The sequence below is a fragment of the Magnolia sinica genome, chromosome 15, assembly GCF_029962835.1.
Source record: "Magnolia sinica isolate HGM2019 chromosome 15, MsV1, whole genome shotgun sequence".
Taxonomy (NCBI): Eukaryota; Viridiplantae; Streptophyta; class Magnoliopsida; order Magnoliales; family Magnoliaceae; genus Magnolia; species Magnolia sinica.
In genome coordinates this window covers 56,315,273-56,323,295 of record NC_080587.1, presented here as the reverse complement: position 1 = coordinate 56,323,295, position 8,023 = coordinate 56,315,273, and positions in this window count along the sequence as shown.

The window sequence follows — 8,023 nt, the reverse complement described above, 5'->3', positions numbered from 1 at the left end:
GAGATCAGAGGTGAGGCCGAAAGAGGGAAGCCCCCTCTAGTATCTCTCAGCAGCATCGATGACTGTAGAGATACAGGAGTCACCCATCCGCTAGAGCACCAGTAGCACCATCAGCACCTTCAGCCACACTACCTTAGAGACAGCTTTCTAATACCTACTATAGATGTGGTGGGATAGGACACCATAGGTGGGAGTGTTCCCGACCTCAGCAGCAGTATCCGAGAGCACCATAGCAGCCTCCATCACAGCAGCGACCGCTGCAGCAGTGACCCCATCAGTAGCAACGGCAGCCACCTCAGCCGCCGAGGCCCCAGCAGCAGCAGAGACAGTAGTACAGGCCGCCGCATAAGCAGTAGCAGCACCAGGGACATCAAAGGGGACAGGCACCTCCCCAGTCAGCTCAGGCTAGATTTTATACGCTCAGCAAAACCCGTAGACCTCCAAAGGAGTCGTTGAGGGTATACTTCCAGTCTTTGCATGCATCGCCCGAATAGTATTTAATTCCGGTGCTTCACACTCATTCATGTCTAAGGATTTTTACCGATCGACTGGATTGCCGATAGAGTCTACTAGTGAGGAATTGACTGTATCGATGCCCTTGGAGAAGACTACAGTATTAGGCCGCTTCTGTCCGTCTTACCCCATGTTAGTGGAAGAAATTTTCTTACCCGCTGACTTATATGTGCTGCCGATGTCAAACTTCGACGTTATCTTGGGCATGGATTGGCTTGCCGAGTACCATGACATCTTGGACTGTTCCACAAGGACAGTCACGTTCTGCATACCAGGCTTACCGCAGCTTCAGTTCATTGCAGAGTCTCGAGGAGAGCCGTTGTCTTGCTTAATGTACGTCGTTGAGGAGCCTGTTGTCGCTTGTATTGATCAATGGTCGATTGTTTGTGATTTCCTCGACATGTTCCAGGAGATTCGTCGCGCCATCATATAGAGTTCCAGTTAGATCTTGTGCCTGGTACTAGCCTATCTCGAAGGCCTCATACCATATGACACCGATGGAGTTGCGTGAGCTACAACGACAGTTGGATGAATTGCGTGAGTTGGGATTCATTCGTCCAAGCAGTTCACCTTAGGGAGCACCGGTACTCTTCGTCAAGAAGAAGGATGGCTCGTTGAAGCTTTGCGTAGATTATCGTGAGCTCAACCAGGTCACGATCAAGAACAAGTTCCCCCTCTCAAGGATAGATGATTTATTTGATTAGCTGCAGGGTGCACAGTTCTTTTCGAAGATTAACCTGCGTTCCGGTTATTATCAGATTCGGGTCCGAGAGGAGGACATCCCGAAGACAGCTTTCAGGATGCATTATGGTCATTTTGAGTTTCAGGTCATGTCCTTCAGACTGACCAATGCATCTGCAGTCTTCATGCAGTTAATAAACGAGGTCTTTCATCTATATCTCGATTAGTTTGTTGTGGTCTTCATCGACGACATTCTAATATATTCGAGGACTCATGAGGATCAAATGCAGTATCTGGAGATAGCATTACAAACCCTCCGTACCAACCAGCTGTATGTGAAGCTGGAGAAGTGCGAGTTCTTACAGGAGGAGCTAAAGTTCCTCGGTCACATAGTGATGAGGGAGGGTGTCGCAGTGGACCCCTTGAAGGTTGAGGCAGTGCATCAGTGGAGCCAGCCCACGACTGCATCTAAGATCCACAGTTTTCTTAGTTTAGTGGGATACTATCGGCGTTTCATTGAGGGCTTCTCCCGTATTGTAGCCCTGTTGACCAGGTTGACTTGGAAGGACGTAGATTTTATTTAGACTGACGCATGTGAGCAGGCATTTTTGGAGCTGAAGGACTGTCTAACGTCCGCTCTTGCCCTCACTCTTCCCTCTGGGAGTGATGGATTTGTTGTATTTACCAATGCGTCGCGTATTGGATTAGGTGTTGTCCTGATGCAGCACGGGAGACCAGTGGCTTATACATCTCGCAAGCTCAAGGTCCATGAGCTGAACTACCCCAGGCATGATTTGGAGCTGGTAGCAGTCGTTTTCGCACTGAAGGTGTAGAGACACTATCTCTATGGGATCATGTTCGAGCTCTTCTCCGACCACAAGAGCTTGAAGTACTTATTCTCTCAGTCCGACCTGAACATGAGGCAGAGACATTGGATGGAGCTTCTGAAGGACTATGATTTTGATCTCTAGTACCATCCAGGCAAGGCGAATGTGGTGGTGGATGCCCTCAACCATCAGCCACGAGGCCTGGTGGCACACATGATGATTCAGGAGTAGAGGATGCTCAAGGATATAGCAGAGTATGACTTCAATTTTGGTCTGCAGTCTTTTATCATTCAGCTATCAAGCCTGTCGATTCAACCCTCTCTTATCGCAAGAGTGATCGAGGCTTAACAGACAGACAAATTGTTACAAGATTACCGAGCAGAGGCAGCATCTGAGAGTTAGACAGATTAACAGATTGGTGTTAATGATGGACTTCACTTTAGAGGTCGATTATGTGTCCCAAATATTCTTGAGTTGTGCAGAGATCTTATGACTAAGGCGCATTGATCGCGGTTTTCTATCCACCCTTGCTCGACGAAGATGCATCGTGATATGAGGAGACAGTATTTTTGGGCGGGGATAAAGCGCCAGATTGCCAGTTTTGTGGCCGAGTGTGACATATTCCAGCGTGTCAAGGCCAATCATCAGAGATCCCCTGTTCCATTGCAGCCGTTGAGCGTCCCGATGTGGAAGTGGGAGCACATGTCGACAATTTTTATCATGGGCTTGCCGAGGACTCAGCGCGGTCATGACACTGTCTAGGTCGTCATTGATCATCTGATGAAGTCGGCATATTTTCTTGCGATTCGCGCGACTTGGCCTTTGGACAAGTTTGCAAGATTATTCATCGAGGAGATTGTGAGACTGCACGGCGTTTCAGTCTCGATCATTTCTGATCGAGACCCAATGTTCATGTCTCAGTTATGGAGGAGCTTTCAGAGAGCGATGGACACTGATTTGCAGCTCAGCACCGCGTATCATCCGCAGACCGATGGCCAGACCGAGAGGGTCAACCAGATCCTTAAGGATATGCTTTGGGCCTGCGTGATTGATTTCGGGTGTAGCTGGGATGAGTATCTGCAATTGGCTGAGTTCACATATAACAACAGCTATCAGGCGACCATTGGCATGGCTCCTTTTGAGGCATTATATGGCAGACCGTGAAGATCTCCAAGTTGTTAGACCGAGGTCGGAGAGTGGCATCTCCTAGGTCCTGAGCTTATGCAGCGACGTCAGAGGCTATTGATATCATCAGGCAAAGGATGCGCACAGCTCAGAGCCGGTAGGCATCATCCCTTGGAGTTTAATGTAGGGGACCATGTATATCTCAAGGTCTAGCCCATGAAAGGCGTAGTTCGATTTGGAGCAAAGGGCAAGCTTGCCTGAGATTCATAGGACTTTTTGAGATCACTGGGCACGTTGGTGCCATGGCCTATCGTCTTGCCTTGCCATCTCAGTTGTCTGGCATCCACAACATTTTTCACGTCTCTATGTTGAGGAAGTGTGGGTCAGACGTAGTTCCTGTTATCGATTGGCAACCATTGGAGGTTTGTGAGGACACTTCTTATATTAAGCAGCTAGTATATATCCTTAATCGGAAGGAGCAGGTCCTCCGAACTAAGGTTATTCCCTTAGTGAAGGTTCAGTGGGGTCACCATTCTGTTGATGAGGTGTCTTGGGAGGCAAGGCTAAGATTTGAGAGGGCTATCCCCATCTCTTTGATGATTGATTATATGTTGTATCCTGTATGCTGTCTCCGATTTATATGATGATGCTATGTTTCCTCTTTCCTTATGAGTTATATCTAGTTGTGCTGATTGTGTAAATTTTGAGCATGAAATTTTTATTGGGAGAGGAGAGCTGTAAGGCCCGTATCCTATATTGTACCATTCCGTAGTCTTCCGCGGTCCTTCCAGTCGAATTCCGGCAACCCTCAACCTGTATCTAACATTTATGCGTGAACCTAAGCCGAGTCCTACATACCGAAGTCGGCTCGACCTAAAATTTGCACCTTAACGACCGCACCGTCGCCATGGTTCTAACGCCGTAACTTGCGCACCGAACCGATACCCAGGACAGGAGATGTGGGTCTGCGTTCATTCCGAAGAAACGCTGCGCATTGTGAATTTCAAGGAAATCTCTACGACATGTCCCATCAATCAATCAATCACTCAAGTTAAGTACACCCCATACCTCAAGTACAAGCTTCATCCCTTCTTTTCCATAAGTCAACTCTCTCTCTCCCCTAACCATTCCGCTTTTTACAAAAAAAAAAAATCAAACTCACCCATACCTCCCATCCCCTTCCTTACAACACCCATCCTTATCACCCCATCACTTCCTTCTCTTGTATCTCAAACCTCCCAAGCAAAAAATTCCAATGTCTAAGCATTTCCAAGAGCAAACAAGTATGGCCCATTTTCCCACCCTCTCATCTCTCATCCCCACCATCAAAACTCCATCATCCACCGTTGAAAGTTAAGCATAGGAGCATACAAGCCCAAGGGAGCAAGAAGGAGGCCGACAGGTGGGTGATCCACCGTTAATTCTTATTTTAAGGTCCTCTTATTAATGGGACCCATTTTGATGTATGTGATGTATCCATGAGGGGCCCATAATGGCGAGGTCCTTCTCTCTCTCTCTCTCTCTCTCTCTCTCTCTCTCTCTCTCTCTCTCTCTCTCTTTGTATGATGATGATGAAGGGGTGTGTGGCAATTAGGTGTGTGTGTGTCCTACCATGAAGCATATACTATCCAAGCCATTCACCTTCATGTGGGACCCATCTGATGGATGTGATGGATCTGCTCCATCCAACCCGTTAGCAGGCCTAAATGGGTGGGAAAAACACAAACAACAGGTGGATCCGAACAGGTGGGCCACGTCCATGTGGGACTCACCATGATGTCTGTGTTATAACCAGGTCGTCCAGCGTCCAGGGACGCTGGACATGGCCTCAAGGTGAACTGACGGTGTGGTGCACTTATGTGCAAACCACAAAAATATCAACTTAGTTCAAAGGACTTGGGTGGACTGCTCATGTAGGCCCCACCTTGATGTATAAATCAAATTCACGCCGTCCATTCCATTCCCCAGCTCATTTGAGGCGTTAAGCCAAAATATGAGCCCAATCTGATTTCCTGGTGGGCCATAGCATAGACAATTTTGATTTTACCATTAAAAATCAACTAGGACCCACCTTGAGCCAAAACGTACTGAATATTGGGCTTGTTTAGTCAGTCTTGAGCCATCAAATGCAATGGCTGAAGTGGATTCACCTGATGCAGGCCCCACAGGGGAAAAACCATAAAATTTCTAATTTCAAAAAAAAAACAAAAACATAGGCAGCAGCAGGCGCTGCTGCCACTGACACCAGAGGACGCAACAATGTCCTGGACGCTGGGCAGGCAGGGACCATTGGTCCCAGCCATGGGCCCCACCACGTTATGTGCTGCACATCAACACCATGCATTGGGTAGGTCCCCTTTGGGACAGTGGGCCCCCCTAAAATCAGCCATATTTGGAACTCAGATGGCCCACTTCACAGGAAACAGTTGGATTGAACGTCTGCCATTGAAACCCTTTTGGGTGTCACAGAAGTTTTAGATCATTATAAAATTTATTTTTCCTCTCATTCGGGTCTATATGACCTTATCAATAAATTGAGTGGAAAATAAACATTATGGTGGGCCTCACGTGACCCACTGATGTATGATTGTATCCATGCCTTCCAGAAAGATGGAAAGGTGGAGTCCATCGTGATGTATATTTGTATCCACACCGTCCATTCATTTGGCGAGTTCGTCTTTGGCTCAAGATGAAAATGAAGTAGATTAAATCCTTTGGTAAGCCACGTATGTGGACCCCACCCCTGATGTTTATATTACGTCCAAACCGTCCATCTATTTTGGGCCACATCATCTCACAGCTTGAGACTAAAAATGAGGCAGATCTTAGTATCAGGTGGACCACACTGCAGTAAAGTGGGGATTAAAAGTCTACCATTGAAACCCCTTTTGAGTTAAAGAAGTTTTGAACCAATATGATATTTGTGTCTCTTCACTATTCAGGTCATTGTGACCTTATGAATAGTCTGGATGGGAAATAAATTCCATGGTGGGCCCTCTAAATTTTAACAGTGTGAATCATTTGCGGTATGGTCCAGTTGATCCTTTGGAAATGATTCATTTTTATGTAAGTTCTTCAATGATTTCTAACAATGGATGAATGATTTTGAATCGACCCATTGGTATGGCCCACTTGATGTTTTTGGGGCTCACTTGATGAAGCCCGATTCAATGTATTTGGGGGCCCGTTTGACTCGGCCCATTTATATTGACCCATTTAAATTGGCTCATTTGCTTAGCTCATTTGTTGTATTTGAGGCCCAAATGAGATGCATGTGAGTACTTTATGTGGGCCAATTGTGATGTATATGAGGCCCATAGTGATGTGAGATTCCACTACCATTTATGTAATGATGTTCATGGTAGGCCATGCCTTGGGAGCAATGATGGTTTGACGTCCACATTGTAAGAGCAATGATGGTTAAATGTCTGCATTGTAACTCTCCCTAGGGCCTACTGATAGGCCCAAACTTGTAGTGTGTAGGCTGTCTAGGCCCATCTTCGTTAGGATTAGAGCCCAGCACCATATAACATGTTTAGTATAGATCCATGGTTCATGCTTATACGCATCATACATATGCTTAATATGAGGAGTGACTTATCATAACATATGCCTTTGGGCAGATTGTTTATCGGCTCCCTGATAGGCAGAGTTGCCCTAAAAGAGCACACGATACGTGCAGGATTGCTACATGACTGGTAGTATGATTCATGCACTTCACATTTGTATGACATGATTGCTATATGCCTTAGCGACATCAGGGCTATGACCTCCACAGGCACATTGTGGATGGAAGGATTGGACACTAGAAATATTGTTACTAAGCATCGGGGCGCCATAGATGTCCCTAGGTAAAAATCCCTAAACCCGATGGTACCAGAGGATGACTACAATGTCGAGACCGAGTGGATATATGAGCGCACGAGGGCCGAATACCAGGAGGCAGCGTCTCCCACTGTGTCGTGGTCGGTTGGAAAGGGTTGTGGCCTTGCTTGCCCGAGGGTAGAGAGCATTACTAGGCTGAGTTTGACCAGCTCGTGAATGGGTTCGCTATCGACGTACCGGATAGATGTTGGCAGACTATTAGTCAGGCGGATGATGAGGTTTCTTACGCTCACTTGGATTGTGCGGCTGGGAGAGGGGCAGTGCCATTTGGAGTGTACTAAACCTTGGTGATTATCCATAATGAGAACTGTACTGATATTTGATGAGCTGTATGTGGATTTGGATGAGGATTGGTATGCTTGAGTTGCATCATGCATCGCATGGTCTTGATATGGCCGATAGCATTCATATCTTGCACCGCATAGCCTTGGTACGGCTGCTTGCATTCATGTACTCATCAGCATGATTCCGCATTACTCTGACCTTGCATTCTGAGCACGCTCATATTGCACACACACTTACACCACCCTCTAAGCTTTCTATAAGCTTATGCGCGATTGATGCATGCAGGTGATGCCAGGACGCAGCTATAGCGTTGTCATAATTAAAGTGTGTAACCGAACTTCTGGAGTTTTTGTTACTTCCATTATATTGTATTTTCCTTTTATATGCATTGTATTGAAAGTTTTTTATCATAGTGGATTTTGTGATGGTGTTCATGTGGTTATTGTTCGTGGGCTATGCTTATGGTTATGCACATTACGAATCAAAATTGATATTAGAAGTCCTCCTTATAGGATCTCAGGATCGAAAACTGGTAAATGGGTGCCGGGAGCCTAGAATGGGGTTCTACGGAGGCTGTCCGTGCCAAATTCGACAATCGAGAATTTTGCAAACCCAGTTTTCGAGTTTAGGGCATGACACTATGACCAGTCATAGTGTCCACGGACCAGTTGAAGGTGCGACTTCCTCACTTATAAATAAAGAACGAT